At 43.9% G+C, this 16,364-nt stretch overlaps 1 protein-coding gene across 5 annotated transcripts in view; it reads left to right on the top strand.

Annotated features, from left to right (window-relative positions):
* ST6GAL1 (ST6 beta-galactoside alpha-2,6-sialyltransferase 1) overlaps nt 1-16,364 on the top strand; it is a 147,805-nt gene that overhangs the window by 79,821 nt on the left and 51,620 nt on the right. The window contains exon 1 of one of the 5 annotated variants that reach the window (XM_082840532.1): nt 13,264-13,506. The exons of the other annotated variants lie outside the window; for them this stretch is intronic. The gene's annotated coding sequence lies outside the window, so the exon portion shown is untranslated. Of the gene's footprint in view, nt 1-13,263; nt 13,507-16,364 lie in introns of those variants that run through there. 5 annotated transcript variants of the gene reach the window in all.

The following is a 16,364-nucleotide window of genomic DNA, read 5'->3' as shown; positions in this document are numbered from 1 at the left end:
TTTCACATGTAGCTGTCCAGTTTTCCCAGCAGCACTTATTGAAGAGGCTGTCTTTTCTCCATTGTATATTCTTGCCTCCTTTATCAAAGATAAGGTGACCATATGTGTGTGGGTTTATCTCTGGGCTTTCTATCCTGTTCCATTGATCTATATTTCTGTTTTTGTGCCAGTACCATACTATCTTGATTACTTTGTAATCAATTGTAGCTTTGTAGTATAGTCTGAAGTCAGGGAGCCTGATTCCTCCAGCTCCGTTTTTCTTTCTCAAGATTACTTTGGCTCTTTGGGGTCTTTTATGTTTCCATACAAATTGTGAAATTTTTTGCTCTAGTTCTTTGAAAAATGCCATTGGTAATTTGATAGGGATTGCATTGAATCTGTAGATTGCTTTGGGTAGTATAGTCATTTTCACAATGTTGATTCTTCCAATCTAAGAACATGGTACATCTCTCCATCTCTTTGTATCATCTTTAATTCCTTTCATCAGTGTCTTATAGTTTTCTGCATACAGGTCTTTTGTCTCCTTAGGTAGGTTTATTCCTAGGTATTTTATTCTTTTTGTTGCAATGGGAAATGGGAGTGTTTCCTTAATTTCTCTTTCAGATTTTTCATCATTAGTGTATAGGAATGCAAGAGATTTCTGTGCATTAATTTTGTATCCTGCAACTTTACCAAATTCATTTATGAGCTCTAGTAGTTTTCTGGTAGTATCTTTAGGATTCTCTATGTATCTATGTATCATGTCATCTGCAAAGAGTGACAGTGTTACTTCTTTTCCGATTTGGATTCCTTTTATTTCTCTCTGATTGCTGTGGCAAAAACTTCCAAAACTATGATGAATAACAGTGGTGAGAGTGGGCAACCTTGTCATGTTCCTGATCTTAGACAAAATGATTTCAGTTTTTCACCATTGAGAATGATGTTGGCTGTGGGTTTGTCAGTTATGGTCTTTATTATGTTGAGGTAAGTTCCCTCTCTGCCTACTTTCTGGAGCGTTTTTATCATAAATGGGTGTTGAATTTTTTCAAAAATTTTTTCTGCATCTATTGAGATTAGCATATGGTTTTTATCCTTCAGTTTGTTAATGTGGTGTATCACATTGATTGATTTGCGTATATTGAAGAGTCCTTGCATCCTGGGATAAATCCCACTTGATCATGGTGTATGATCCTTTTACTGTGCTGTTGGATTCTGTTTGCTAGTATTTTGTCGAGGATTTTTGCATCTATGTTCATCAGTGATGTTGGCCTGTAGTTTTCTCCTTTGTGCCATCTTTGTCTGGTTTTGATATCAGGGTGATGGTGGCCTTGCACAATGAGTTTGGGAGTGTTCCTCCTCTGCTATATTTTGGAAGAGTTTGAGAAGGATAGGTGTTAGCTCTTCTCTAAATGTTTGATAGAATTTGCCTGTGAAGCCATTTGGTCCTGGGCTTTTGTTTGTTGGAAAATTTTTAACCACAGTTTCAATTTCAGTGCTTGTGATTGGTCTGTTTATATTTTCTATTTCTTCCTGGTTCAGTCTCGGGAGGTTGTGCTTTTCTAGGAATTTGTCCATTTCTTCCAGGTTTTCCATTTTATTGGCATAGAGTTGCTTGTAGTAATCTCTCATGATCCTTTGTAGTTCTGCAGTGTCAGTTGTTACTTCTCCTTTTTCATTTCTAATTCTATTGAGTTGAGTCCTCTCCCTTTTTTTCTTGATGAGTCTGGCTAATGGTTTATCAATTTTGTTTATCTTCTCAAAGAACCAGCTTTTAGTTTTATTGATATTAGGTATTGTTTCCTTCATTTCTTTTTCATTTATTTCTGATCTGATCTTTATGATTTCTTTCCTTCTGCTAACTTTGGGGGTTTTTTTGTTCTTCTTTCTCTAAGTGCTTTAGGTGTAAGGTTAGGTTGTTTATTTGAGATGTTTTTTGTTTCTTGAGGTAGGATTGTATTGCTACAAACTTCCCTCTTAGACCTGCTTTTTACTGCATCCTACAGGTTTGGGGTCATCGTGCTTTCATTGTCATTTGTTTCTAGGTATTTTTTGATTTCCTCTTTGACTTTTTCTGTGACCTCCTGCTTATTTAGTAGTGTACTGTTTAGCCTCCATGTGTTTGTATTTTTTACAGATTTTTTCCTGTAATTGATATCTAGTCTCATTGCATTGTGGTCAGAAAAGGCACTTGATATGATTTCAGTTTTCTTAAATTTACCAAGGCTTGATTTGTGACCCAAGATATGATCTATCCTGGAAAATGTTCCACGAGCACTTGAGAAGAAAGTGTATTCTGTTGTTTTCGGATGGAATGTTCTGTAAATATCAGTTAAGTCCATCTTGTTTAATGTACCATTTAAAGCTTGTGTTTCCTTATTTACTTTCATTTTGGATGATCTGTCCATTGGTGAAGGTGGGGTGTTAAAGTCCCCTACTATGATTGTGTTACTGTCGATTTCCCCTTTTATGGCTGTTAGCATTTGCCTTATGTATTGAGGTGCTCCTATGTTGGGTGCATAAATATTTACAATTGTTATATCTTCTTCTTGGATTGATCCCTTGATCATTATGTAATGTCCTTCTTTGTCTCTTGTAATAGTCTTTATTTTAAAGTCCATTTTGTCTGATATGCAAATTGCTACTCCAGCTTTCTTTTGATTTCCATTTGCATGGAATCTCTTTTTCCATCCTCGCAATTTCAGTCTGTAAGTGTCCCTAGGTCTGAAGTGGGTCTCTTGTAGACAGCATATATATTGTTCTTGTTTTTGTATCCATTCAGCCAGTCTATTGGAGCATTTAATCCATTTACATTTAAGGTAGTTATCGATATGTGTCTTCCTATTACCATTTTCTTAATTGTTTTGGGTTTGTTATTGTAGGTCTTTTCCTTCTCTTCTGTTTCCTGCCTAGGGGAGTTCCTTTAGCATTTGTTGTAAAGCTGGTTTGGTGGTTCTGAATTCTTTTAACTTCTGCTTGTCTGTAAAGGTTTTAATTTCTCCATCGAATCTGAATGAGATCCTTGCTGGGTAGATTAATCTTGGTTGTAGGTTTTTCTCTTTCGTCATTTTAAATATGTCCTGCCACTCCCTTCTGGCTTGCAGAGTTTCTGCTGAAAGATCAGTTGTTACCCTTATGTGGATTACCTTGTATGTTGCTTTTCCCTTGCTACTTTTAATATGTTTTCTTTGTATTTAATTTTTGATAGTTTGATTAATATGTGTCTTGGCGTGTTTCTCCTTCGATTTTTCCTGTATGGGACTCTTTGTGTTTCCTGGATTTGATTGACTATTTCCTTTCCCATATTAGGGAACTTTTCAACTATAATCTCTTCAAATATTTTCTCAGTCCCTTTCTTTTTCTCTTTTTCTTCTGGGACCCCTATAATTTGGATGTTGGTGTGCTTAATGTTGTCCCAGGGGTCTCTGAGCCTGTCCTCATTTCTTTTCATTCTTTTTTCTTTATTCTGCTCTGAGGTAGTTATTTCCACTATTTTACCTTCCAGGTCACTTATCGATTCTTCTGCCTCAGTTATTCTGCTATTGATTCCTTCCAGAGAATTTTTAATTTCATTTATTGTGTTGTTCATCATTGTTTGTTTTACTCTTTAGTTCTTCTAGGTCCTTGTTAAACGTTTCTTGTATTTTCTCCAGTCTATTTCCAAGATTTTGCATCATCTTTACCATCATTACTCTAAATTCTTTTTCAGGTAGACTGCCTATTTCCTCTTCTTTTGTTTGGTCTGGTGGGTTTTTACCTTGCTCCTTCATCTGGTGTGTATTTCTCTGTCTTCTCATTTTGCTTAATTTACTGGGTTTGGGGTCTCCTTTCTGCAGGCTGTGTGTTTGTAGTTTCCGTTGTTTTTGGTGTCTGCCCCCAGTAGGTGTATTTGGTTCATTGGGTTGTGTAGGCTTCCTGGTGGAGTGGACTGGTGCCTGTGTTCTGGAGGATGAGGCTGGTCTTGTGTTTCTGGTGGGCAGGACCGCGTCTGGTGGTGTGTTTTGGGGTGTCTGTGAACTGAGTATGGTTTTAGGCAGCCTTTCTACTAATGGGTGGGGTTGTGTTCCTGCCTTGCTAGTCGTTTGGCGTAGGGTGTCCAGCACTGTAGCTTGCTGGTTGTTGGGTGGAGCTGGGTCTTAGCATTGAGATGGAGATCTCTGAGACAGCGTTTGCCATTTGATATTAAGTGGGGCCAGAGGTCTGTGGTGGACCAATGTCCTGAAGTTGGCTCTCCCACCTCAGAGGCTCAGGCCTGACACCCGGCTGCAGCACCAAGACTCTGTCAGCCACCCGGCTTGTCTTCTTAAAGCTGGGCTGCCTGCAGCAGCCTGACCAATGTAATATTCAAATTGGAAATATTACCTTTGCACCGGGTGCTAGAGGAGATCTCCGTCGTTCCATACCAGAAATAAAAAAGGATGAACAGGTCTTCTTATCCACGATGCAAAGTTAAATTCTATTCCTCCAGGGAAAATTTCAGGGCACTGCCCCTGCCATCACCAGTGATAGAGATGGCTTGGGAAACACTGGAACCACCTCTAAGCTGGGGTTTTTATGAATGTGACGTGGCTCCTCCACTGTCTCTTTCCCTTTCTGCCAACGGAAGCAGAAGACTCTGAGGTTTTAGAACAGGGCAGTGCTCCTCAACATTGTCGAGGTCGTCAAAAATGAGGAAAGTATGAGAAATTGTCACAGCCAAGAGGAGCCTATGGAGACATGAAGAGTAAATGTAATGCTTGGCCACCTGTGGCTGCCCAGGTCTGCGTCCCGGGCAAGAATTTGTTCCCGGGCCCGAGCTTGTTATTTTACTGTGTATTTTTTTGATTTTCTGTGACATTGAATCCCCAGCCTTCCACTGAGTTGGTCCCCACCCTTTTCGGGAGAAAGCAGGGAGAAGAGTAGAAGAAAAGAGATTTATGGCTCCCTCCCCATCCATCGCTTTGAAGATGAGAAGCAAATGCAGACACAGAGAGCCCTGGGTTCAAATCCTATCTCTGCAACTTCCTAGCTCCTGACTTTGTGCAACCTTCACTTCTCTGAGCCTCAGATTTGTTCACTGAAGGATAGAGCATTCATCCTGTCCTCCATGAGGGTGAGGTAGTAGAGGTTTATAAGGAAGGAGTCTGGTGTGCAGTCTGGTCAATCTGAAGACAGTAGATTTTGTTGTCTGTGGGGAGCTGAAGCTCAGGATATACAAGCGCCTCCTGGTGCACAGAGGCAGCGAGGAACTCAGAGCTGGCTCTCCCGTCCAGGGACGGGCCCTGCAGGGACTGCTGCTCATGTTCAGGTCACCGCCTCTTCCCCTTCATTCGTTGCAACCTCCCTGTGGGGTGGTCTTCTAATCACCTCTGGACAATGGAGGCATCTATCCCAAGCCAGGAAATTAATCCTGGGGAATTGGGTGACCTTGGGGGAGTGAATTCTGACCGCGATTGTATTTATCTGGTTCTGCGGGAATCCATCTTTCAAAACTTGGCTCGGGACCAGGGTGGACTTCAGGTGGGTTTGTTTGGCCGTGTCTCCCCTTATTCTCTGGAGCAGAATTCAGAACAGGAGCATGCTCTTTCCAGGACAGCCCAGCCAAGCTGGGTCTCTGCCTCAATTCATTATCCTTCCCTGACCCCTCATCTAAACTGCACATGTTCTTTTCTTTTTTTTAATTAATTAATTTATTTATTTTTGGCTGCATCGGGTCTTCTTTGCTGCGCACAGACTTTCTCTAGTTGCGGCGAGCGGGGGCTACTCTTCGTTGCAGTGCGCAGGCTTCTCATTGCGGTGGCTTCTCTTGTTGTGGAGCACGGGCTCTAGAGTGCAGGCTCAGTAGTTGTGGCATGCAGGCTCAGTAGTTGTGGCATGCGGGCTCAGTAGTTGGGGCTCACGGGCTCTAGAGCGCAGGCTCAGTAGTTGTGGTGCATGGGCTTAGTTGCTCCGCGGCATGTGGGATCTTCCCGGACCAGGGCTTGAACCCGTGTCCCCTGCATTGGCAGGCGGATTCTTAACCGCTGCACCACCAGGGAAACCCTGGACATGTTCTTGTTACGCACCTATAGAAGGTTAAGAGCAGCTGATACAGAAGAGGCGGCTGTGGCTCCAAATAAGCTGTCCGCCCACAGCACAAGAGAGAACCCACGGCACTCTTCTACTACTGCTTTGATTGGTGGTGGGGGGCTCTACTCTTCAGGTTATTTGAACGCCAGATGAGTAGGCCATCTGGACCCAGGCTCACAGTGAGGCCAGAAAACCCTACCACACTCTCAGCTCAGAGCGTGGGTGCGGCTGACTGGGCTGAGAAGTACTTCTCCTGAAATCAAGGTTGGGTGCCGAGGCCCCGGTGCTATCAGCCTACCCTGGTTTTGCTCTGGAAATACCTCATCGATTTCCCTTTTTCTTACCTGGGCACATTCCACTTGCAAGAGACCTAAGGGTCGAGCTGGGAGGTGGAGTGAGTTTGGCTTATTTTCTAAGTTGAAGGAAAATTCAGAAAAAAACTCAGCAGGCTTTCTTGTGAGAATATGGGTCTACTGACATTTTTTGTGTCGGGCAGCAAGCCAGCCCTCTACTCTGGCTGTGAGAGTAGAACTTCTCCAGGCGTTTGTCTGCAGAAGGCTCTCAGGTGTGTCCATGCTTGGAGAGAACTGAACAATTCTGTGTTTTCATTTTGATGATCATCGAGAAATGATTCTTATACCAGTTATAATTCACATCAATTCATAGTTGAATGACCCTTTAGTAGAAGAAAACCCTTGGTATCTTAAGTAAAGGTTTGTCAAACAGCAAGCATTGCTTTTTCCTCTTTCAAATGGAAGGGTGCTTGATAAAACACAAGCTTCGTTTCCTATGGCTTTACAGAAGTGGTGAACTCATGACACTGTCTTGGAGCTTTAAAGGTACTTTCATCTCTTATTTCCCTTGTGTTTCCACCACAACCGTGTGAAGTAAAGATTATTAAGCCCCTTTGATCACGAGGAAACAGTGGCTCAGAAAGGATGAGTGACTTCCAAGGATATGCAGTGATTTGGCTGGAGGGCTGGGGGACTTCACATCTGTGTTACAGTTTCGGGCTTTTCCATGAGTTCAGCCTTCCCAGTAACACCCCCTTGTCTCTGACTCCTTTGAGAGTCCCAGATTCTGGTTCCCATTGCTGTGGGGCAGTGTTTGAAATGGTTAATAGTGAAAGAGGCTGATACCAGTTTTGTTGAGATGGACCTCAAGGTCCCATGCTTCACGAGACAAATATTGAGTCGTGCACTTCCGGAAGGTTTATCTCCTTTTCTCAGAAATGAAGACTTCCTCCCTCCACAGCAGATAAGCCATGATCAGCCTCCGGTCCCTCCTCCTCGATTCCTGGCAGGTTCAGGATTACCAGGCACCATTTAATAAGCACCTACTATGTTCTGGGCATGGCAGGATCCTTTTTTCTAACCCTTACAGCAATCCTGTGAGGTAGGTGGCCTTGCACACATTTTACAGATAAGGAAACTGATGTCCAGAGCACTCATGTTATCTGCCTAAGGTCATACGGTGATGACAAATGAAGCTGGGATCTGAATCTAGATTTGTCTGACTCCAAGGCTGGTTCACAGGAAATTTAGCACCACTCTTACAGATGGGGCCTTGTGTGGGGTCTTCCTCATCTCAGTCCTGGTCCCTCATCTCATCAGTGCGTGGGATGGAGGAGTACAGGAGGGGGGCCGCACCTAGGTTTTCTTGGCCTCTGGGCCCTGAGTCATATCTGAGTTGAGGTCCTGGCTCTGTCTCTTAACAGTGGGGTGATTGTGGGAAAATCCCACAACCTCTCTGAGCCTGTTTTCTCATTTGTAAAATAAGGTCGGCAATCATAGTGTTATTCTGAACACTAAACGGGTGCTTGGCACAGTGCCTGGCCCTAGCAGTTGCGTAAGAAGAAGCAGCTCTTATTTGTTTGTTGGTCACGTACTTTCAGGGAGTGGAGAAGGGGGTTGCGGGAGGGCCAAGGCTGCTGAACTCACACAGCCCCCCACCGGCTCCGCAGCACCCTTCTCCGCTCTGGAACTTTTGATCTGCTCTCCACTACGCCCCTGGCGAAGGCCAGGCTCTCCCACCTGACACGGTGCCGAAGCTTGGCTTTGCGTACCTGCTTGGGCTGACCTGACCCTCTCTGTGCCCCAGTGCCCCACCCTCGCCCACCTCCAGGCCATTTCCCTCCCATCTCACAGGTCTTTCCCATCTACGAAGGCTTCTTTGATCCTAGACTGGATTCAGGCCCCTCCTCCTGGGCTAAGATTCTTGAACAACTTCTTTTCAAGAAGCAAACATTCACTTATTTGGCAAAGTAAGCTGAGCCACAGGCCCTGACTCAGGTCCTGGGAACACAGAGGTAACTACGTGGTTCAGGAGCCCGCTGTCTAGTGGGGGGAACAGACAAAGTAAGTAGTGCATTAGGTATTTGGTCCTTGTCTGATTTCTTGTGGTATTTAAGACGATTAGCATCTCAAGGGCAGGGGGAGTACCAGTTTCCTCTGGGCCCGCTGTTCTGAGCTCACAGTTACCAATGTCTTGGTTGAATTGATTGATCTGAACACATGTGGTCAAAGGTAAGCTCACAGTTCTGGTATGCCCCGGCTAGCACCGGTGGGGGGCTTAGAGGAGGGTGGGGAGCCCAGGGGCAGCCTTCTCCCATCTGTGGCCTTCCCTTCTCCCCCTCCATCCTCCTAAGTCACATTCTGTGATGGAGTCAGCATGCAGGGTTTGGCACTTTTTTTTTTTTTTGACAATTTGCTACTGGCTTCTAAGGAGGGAAGCACACTGGCTTTAGAGCCAGACATTCCTGGGCAAGTCATATGACCTCCTCCAGCCTCAGTTTCCTCTTGTATAAGATGTTGAAACGGTAGACTCGACATTCATATGCGAGTTCTCTGGAGATCTTTGAAAATTCTCCAAATCGTCTTCATCATTCTTATCAAGTTCTCATTTGTTGACAATGGCCCTAAGGTGAGGCATTCTGCTGTCATTTGACAGATGAAGACATGAGGCACATGCTACAAGAGCACATAATTTCCCTCATTTATGCAGTCATGCACAATCGAGCTATGTTAAGTGACTTCTGTATTGATTTCATGAATATGGAGCTGTAGGTATTTGTAAGTCTATTAAAATAAATTCATTGTTGGGTATAAACTCTTCTGAACATGCACTAGCACTCTGGTTTCTTTGGGAGCTGTAGCTCACAAGCAAGTGGTTATTTCTATCACGTCCTGATACATGAAGGGCATGGAACTCCCTGTGCCCTGGGTCGTGGCCTGGGGGAGAGCTCTCTCGCAGACTAAGGGACGGGCCCCTGCCACCTTGCTGTTGCACATACCTCACTCCTGAGCAAAATCAGGAGACCTTTGGGGTTGTTCTCAAATAGTCAAAATCCCAAATGTTGACTCTGTACATGCCAAAGGTCAACTGTGAGGACAACCGCCGTCCAGGGCTTGGTGAGATATGGCACGTGTCTAGCGCTCTCAGTGTGCCCTGGGCTTGGAACTGCAGCACTGTTGCTTTCCCTTTAACTGAAACCGTTTGCTTCTAGCGGCATTAGTGGGCTTTGCCGTGGCTGAGAGAGTCATGAGTCAAACAAGATGAACCTCTGAGCACAGGCATTAGGAGCACAGTCCTTATATTCAGACAGTTCTGGATTTAAGTCTTGCTGCTGCCCCTGACTACCAGAAGCACTTTAACCTCTTTAAGATTCAGCTTCCTTATCTATGAAATGGAAGGGATAGCAGTGCCAACCTCAGAGGACAGTGAAGGGAGGGAGGTTTAGGGGTGGGATTAAGCAGTGAGTGCTGAGATCTGGCCTCTAAAGAAAAAGATCCAAATTTTCCACCTGCCAACGTAGGTGCACATATCAAGTGCTCTTTCTGTATGGGAGGTGGGCAGGGAGGTGGATATGAAAAACCCCAGAAAACCAGCCCTTGCCTTCTAGAAGGGAATGACTGTGGGGCAAAAGTGGACTGGAGTGTATAATCTCTAGGTCCATCCATGTTGCTGCAAATGGTAACAGTTCATTCTTTTTTTATGGCTGAGTAATATTCCATTGTGTGTGTGTGTGTGTGTGTGTGTGTGTGTATGTGTGTGTGTGTACCACATCTTCTTTATCCATTCATCTGTTGATGGACACATAGGCTGCTTCCATGTTTTGGCTGTTGTAAATAGTGCTGCTATGAACATTGGGGTGCATGTAGCTTTTTAAAAAAAAAGTATTTATTTTTATACAACAGTTTCTTATTAGTTATCTATTTTATACATATTAGTGTATACATGTCAATCCCAGTCTCCCAATTCATCATCCCCTCCCCACCCCGGCTTTCCCCACCTTGGTGTCCATACGTTTGTTCTCTACATCTGTGTCTCTATTTCTGCCTTGCAAACCGGTTCATCTGTACCATTTTTCTAGGTTCCACATATATGTGTTAATATATGGTATTTGTTTTTCCCTTTCTGACTTACTTCACTCTGTATGACAGTCTCTAGGTCCATCCACATCTCTACAAATGACCCAATTTCCTTCCTTTTTATGGCTGAGTAATATTCCATTGTATATATATACCACATCTTCTTTATCCATTCATCTGTTGATGGACACATAGGTTGCTTCCATGTCTTGGCTATTGTGAATAGTGCTGCTATGAATATTGGGGTGCATGTATCTTTTTGAATTATAGTTTTGTCTGGATATATGTCCAAGAGTGGGATTGTTGGATCATATGGTAACTCTATTTTTAGTTTTAACCATTTTCAGTAGTGGCTGCACCAATTTACATTCCTACCAACAGTGTAGGAGTGTTCCCTTTTCTCCACACCCTCTTCAGCATTTATTATTTGTTGACTTTTTGATGATGGCCATTCTGACTGGTATGAGGTGATACCTCATTGCAGTTTTGATTTGCGTTTCTCTAATAATTAGCAATGTTGAGCATTTTTTCATGTGCCTATTGGCCATCTGTATATCTTCTTTGGAGAAACGTATATTTAGGTCTTCTGCCCATTTTTTGATTGGGTTGTTTGTTTTGTTATTGAGTTGTATGAGTTGCTTACATATTTTGGAAATTAAGCCCTTGTTGGTCGCATCATTTGCAAATATTCTCTCCCATTCTGTAGGTTGTCTTTTTGCTTTGTTTGTGGTTTCCTTTGCTGTGCAAAAGCTTATAAGTTTGATTAGATCCCATTTGTTTATTTTTGCTTTTATTTCTATTGCCTTGGGAGACTCACCTAAAAAACAGTGCTAAGATTTATGTCAGAGAATGTTTTGCCTATGTTCTCTTCTAAAAGTTTTAAGGTGTTATGCCTTATATTTATGTCTTTAAACCATTTTGAGTTTATTTTTGTGTACTGTATGAGGGTGTGTTCTAACTTCGTTGATTTATGTGAGGCTGTCCAGCTTTCCCAATACCACTTGCTGAAGGACTGTCTTTGCCCCATTATGTATTCTTGCCTTCTTTGTCAAAGATTAATTGTGTGTGCGTTTATTTATGGGCTCTCTATTCTGTTCCATTGATCCATAGGTCTGTTTTCATGCCAGAACTGTGCTGTTTTTATTACTGTAGCTTTGTAGTATTGTCTGAAGTCTAGAAGGGTTGTGCCTCCAACTTTGTTCTTTTTCCTCAGGATTGCTTTGGCAATTCTAGGTCTTTTGCGGTTCCATATAAGTTTTATGATTATTTATTCTAGTTGTGTGAAAAATGTCATGGGTAAGGCATCTATATTTTTAAAATGCTCCCTAAGTGCTGTTAATGCTCAGGCAAGATGGAGAAGCACTGATTTAAGTGGTTTCCTTCACTCACACTGAACTTCATGGCTATGGGACTAGGGGTGGGGAGCACCTCTGAGGACAGACTTGCTCAAACTCTTTCTCTTCTATATTCTCTTCCCTTTTCTCTTTGCATGTGGCCTATTTGGCCTTGGACTGGTTCTAGGAAAGAGATCAATTTGCTAAGGTGAAAGGGGTAAATTGTTGTCACCTTGGTAACCTTAAGGAGAGGCCAATCACTTCAGTGATACTGGTATTTAGGAAATGTTAAGGAACTCTGGCCCTGACTTCCTCCTGCCGAACAGGTAAAACTACATGGAAGGAAATAACAAACAGCCCCTGACACCATACCCAGCTGAGGAGTTTCTGGAGGAAAATACGTTTAAGACAACATTAGCAGAATCATTGTTCTCACTAAAGATAGTTAAACTGGGGTTTGAAGAGAGAGATGTAGGTCATCAGACTCTTGTTATCAAGATTTTGTGGGGTTTTTTTGTTTTTTTTTAAAAAGCATCCTTCCATATCTAGCCAACCAGTAGAACCTGTTTGTTAGGAGGCCAGCTGGGATCAGAGGGTTCTGATTTTATTGGGGTAAGTTTCAGGCCATGGACAAGCCAGAATTCCTTGCCCAGGGTTTCCAGAGACCCACCAGACACTTTCAGGATTTCAGAAAGCCAGACAGGAGAAGCACATTTATCCCAACAAACCTGCACATGCCAAGGAAATCATCAAGTTTCTTTGTATTAAGGCTGAACTTGTATCACCTGATTGTGATAACAATGAGAATCTCATGCTGGTCAGAACCTCTTATTGGCAGCAACATCCTTGTCCATTTGATAACAAACGAGAACTCAGATGATTACTTAAATTTGGCTGACAGCACTTTCAAAACTTGGGGATCATAGCAGGGGGAAACAAATACAAGATGTACTAGATGTGGAAGAATTTAGGAACCGGTGGCTTTGGCTAAATTAAGGGGCGCTTCTGTTATTTCACTGTGCTAACGTCATGCTGGGATGAAGAGAGAACTGTGTGGATGGTGAAAAATCTATACTGAAAATTCTGATGAATTCTCAGAATTCTACTTAGACCAGTAGAAATAAAGTCTCTACTTAGTAGTTCATTTAGTTACAGTAAACAAATAAACTCACAACAAATAAACTCACTTCTTACCTTGCCCAGAAGTGACACGTTATTTTTGCTCACACTTTCTTGCTGATAACTAGTCAGACAGTCCCAGTTCCACTTAGATGCAGGGTGTGTGTGTGTGCACACTTGCTGAAAAATATAATGCCTGGCTGGACCACCAGTTTAAGCAACAACTCTATATGGCAGAGAGCACATCTTCTGTCAGGCGGCCAGTGTTTCCTCACTGACGTGAGGAAACAGGAAGAGGAGTCATTGCAGAATTAAGTGACAACTCAGGAGACACAGATTAAGAGTTCGTGGTCATAAAGAAACGGGAACCCATTACAGGGAGGTTTTTTTTTTTTTTTTTTTTTTTTTTTTTTTTTGCGGTACGCGGGCCTCTCACTGTTGTGGCCTCTCCCGTTGCGGAGCACAGGCTCCAGACGCGCAGGCTCAGAGGCCATGGCTCATGGGCCCAGCCGCAACGCGGCATGTGGGATCTTCCTGGACCGGGGCACGAACCCGTGTCCCCTGCATCGGCAGGCGGACTCTCAACCACTGCGCCGCCAGGGAAGCCCCTACAGGGAGGTTTTTGGAGGCCGGGACACACAGACTGCTTCTTCTTGGAGGTATTATGGTTAGCCAAGGGCAATATGGTGTCAAAGTTTCTAGACTAGGGACAGAAAATTTGGGTCCTAAAGTACAGATGAGGGTGAAGTTTGCACACTGAGAGGTTAAGGAGGTGGGGATCGGGGCAAAGTATGGGTTGGCTAAAAAGTTCGTTCAGGTTTTTCCATAACATCATATATATAAAGCGATGTCACCAGAAGGTCCAAGATGGTCACTGGCAACTCTAGTTGGCCTGGTAGAGCAGAGAGGCGCTCAGGGGCCATTTCAGGGGCCCTGAGTAGAGAGATATATGTTGGAAAGCTGGACCAGGCTTGCAAGTTAGAACAGTCTGGCTTGCATCCCAGTTTTGACCATTTGTAATATCTTAAGCATATGGCTTCAACTCTCTGAGCCTCAGTTTCTTCACTCATAAAAGAGGATCATTAATACCCCACCCCACTGGGTGGTGGTAAGAATTAAATATGGTAACATAAAATGCTAGCACCCAGTAAGAGCTCAGTAAACGGGATCCTGGGCCTTCCTCACCTGAATTGTTGCAATAGCCTCTCGAAAGGTCTTTCTTTCTTTAACCTTCCCCAACCTGCCACCTACCACAGTTGATTCTCAGTGTAGCAGCCAGAATGATCCCTTTCAAACATAAGTCAGCCAAATCTTCTTTAGAGTGAGAGCTAGAGTTCTCACACCAGTCGAAGACCCTCCGTGCTCTGTACTTACTACTTCCCTGCTCTCCTCTTACGCTGCTCTCCTCCTCCACCTCTGTCCTCCAGGCCTCCGTCCTGTTCTTCAAGCAGGTCAGGCATGCCTCTGCCTAGGGATTTTGCTGTTCCCTCCACCTGGAACTCTCTTCCCTCAAAAATCTGCATGAGCGCTCCTTCACCTCCCTCTAACGTTTGCTCAAATGCCTTCTCAGTGAGGCTTTCTCTGAATATGTAATTTAAAATGCATACCCCCAGCCCCGCTGTCCCTCTCCATCTACCCTGCTTTAATTTTCTGGGTAGCAATTATCCCCTTACAAACACTACATCTGTGTTTATTTTGTTTTCCTCTTCACTTACCCTGTCACTGGAAGGCATATTCTGGGGCTGTTAGATTTCTGGCTGGTTTCTGCACTGTCGAAACTTTTTCTGCATCTCCACTTTGGCTCACCATAGAAAATAAGCATTTGCTGGATGAATGAAACTATTATGAGTATCAGAGTATGTTGTTCTTATAAGCTCTGGGGCCTGCAACACGGAGGTCTCCCTGTTCATTTCCCCACCCCAAACTTCCTTAGATGACCAAGGCTTAGCTCCTCTTAGATATAAAAACATTGGGAGAACCACTGAACTTGAAACCACTGATTCTCAGGAAGCCTTGAAATCGAACGCTAAGTTCACAGGAAACAGAGCAAAGGGGAGTAAGTTAATACCTTGAGGAAGTCGTCAGCCAGATTCAGTACGTGGCACCTTCCACAGGACAAATGACTTAGTTTTTTCAACAAATTTAATATCATGAAAAAGAAAAATAAGGGAGTGGGGAATTGTTATAGATTAAAAGAGAGTTGAGAGTGGCATATCGTCCAAACAAAATGTGCCTACCTTGTTTGGGTCCTCATTCAAGGAATTTAGTGTAAAAGACATTTTTGAGAGACTTGGTAAAAATTTGAAAGTGGAGTGGTTATTGGGTGATAACGGCATCGTGGTCATGTATGTGGGTGCGTGTGTTTGTGTGTATGTGTTCTCATGTATCCTCTGGCAGAACCCAACATGTGGGAGGTGGGGGGGAGTACTATTATAGAGAATTCAGCTCTGCAGAAAATGATTTTGAGGGCCTATGTTCTCAGTTTTCCCAAGGATGGTGCATAGCTAATACTGTTCTAGATACCAGGGAGGTAAGTTAATTCATTACATAAATGGATGTCTTAGGACATTAAGGCTTAATTTTCTCATGGCACGCCAGTCGGGAAGAGCTGGGCGGGGGGTAACTGACATGAAGTCTGGTGTTTGCTTTAAATTATTCCAAGAAAGAAAGGGGGGTGCGGGATCCATTAAATGAGATTAGCAAAATGTTGATAATATCTGGAGCCGGGTTATGAAAACATGGAGGTTCATCGTGCTATTCTCTGTACCTTTTCATTTTTTTATTTTGTTTTTAATTTTTGGCTGGGTTGGGTCTTCGTTGCTGTGCGCGGGCTTTCTCTAGTTGCGGCAAGAGGGGGCTACTCTTGGTTGCGGTGCACTGCCTTCTCACTGCGGTGGCTTCTCTTGCTGCGGAGCACAGACTCTAGGTGGGCGGACGTCAGTAGTTGTGGCACGTAGGCTCAGTAGTTGTGGCTCGTGGGCTCTAGAGCGCAGGCTCAGTAGTTGTGGCTCGTGAGCCTAGTTGCTCCACAGCATGTGGGATCTTCCCAGACCAGGGCTCGAACCTGTGTCCCCTGCGTTGGCAGGAGGATACCCAACCACTGTGCCACCAGAGAAGCCCTCTGTACCTTTTTGTATGTGTAAAAACTTCCATAATACAAATGTCATTTTTTCCCCAAGATTAGGGAGAGGTGAAACAGTTCTTTCTGAGGAGGAAAGAGGCCTATTTTCTTTTCTCTCTACATCTCTGTGGGGTGTGGAGGAGAGAGGTGGGTGGGTCTATTGCTTGGGAGGGGCGTGGTGTTTATTCAGCGCTCGTTATGGGCCCTTTTTTGTTCCTTCCTCCTCGGCTTACCCCTGACTGTTGGAGTGGAGCAGAGTGGTCTTAGTTGGTAAGACTGGGGGGATGCCTGCTGGGGCTGGGGCTTCTACGGCTTGTACTGGGGAGTGCGCATGATACAGAAAGGGAGCTGATGGGGTGTGAAGTGCGTGCTTTCCGCCAGGCACCTGTCAAATTG

The sequence above is a fragment of the Leucopleurus acutus genome, assembly GCF_964270905.1.
Source record: "Leucopleurus acutus genome assembly, chromosome: 5".
Taxonomy (NCBI): domain Eukaryota; kingdom Metazoa; phylum Chordata; class Mammalia; order Artiodactyla; family Delphinidae; genus Leucopleurus; species Leucopleurus acutus.
This window is presented reverse-complemented; position numbering and strand designations above follow the sequence as displayed.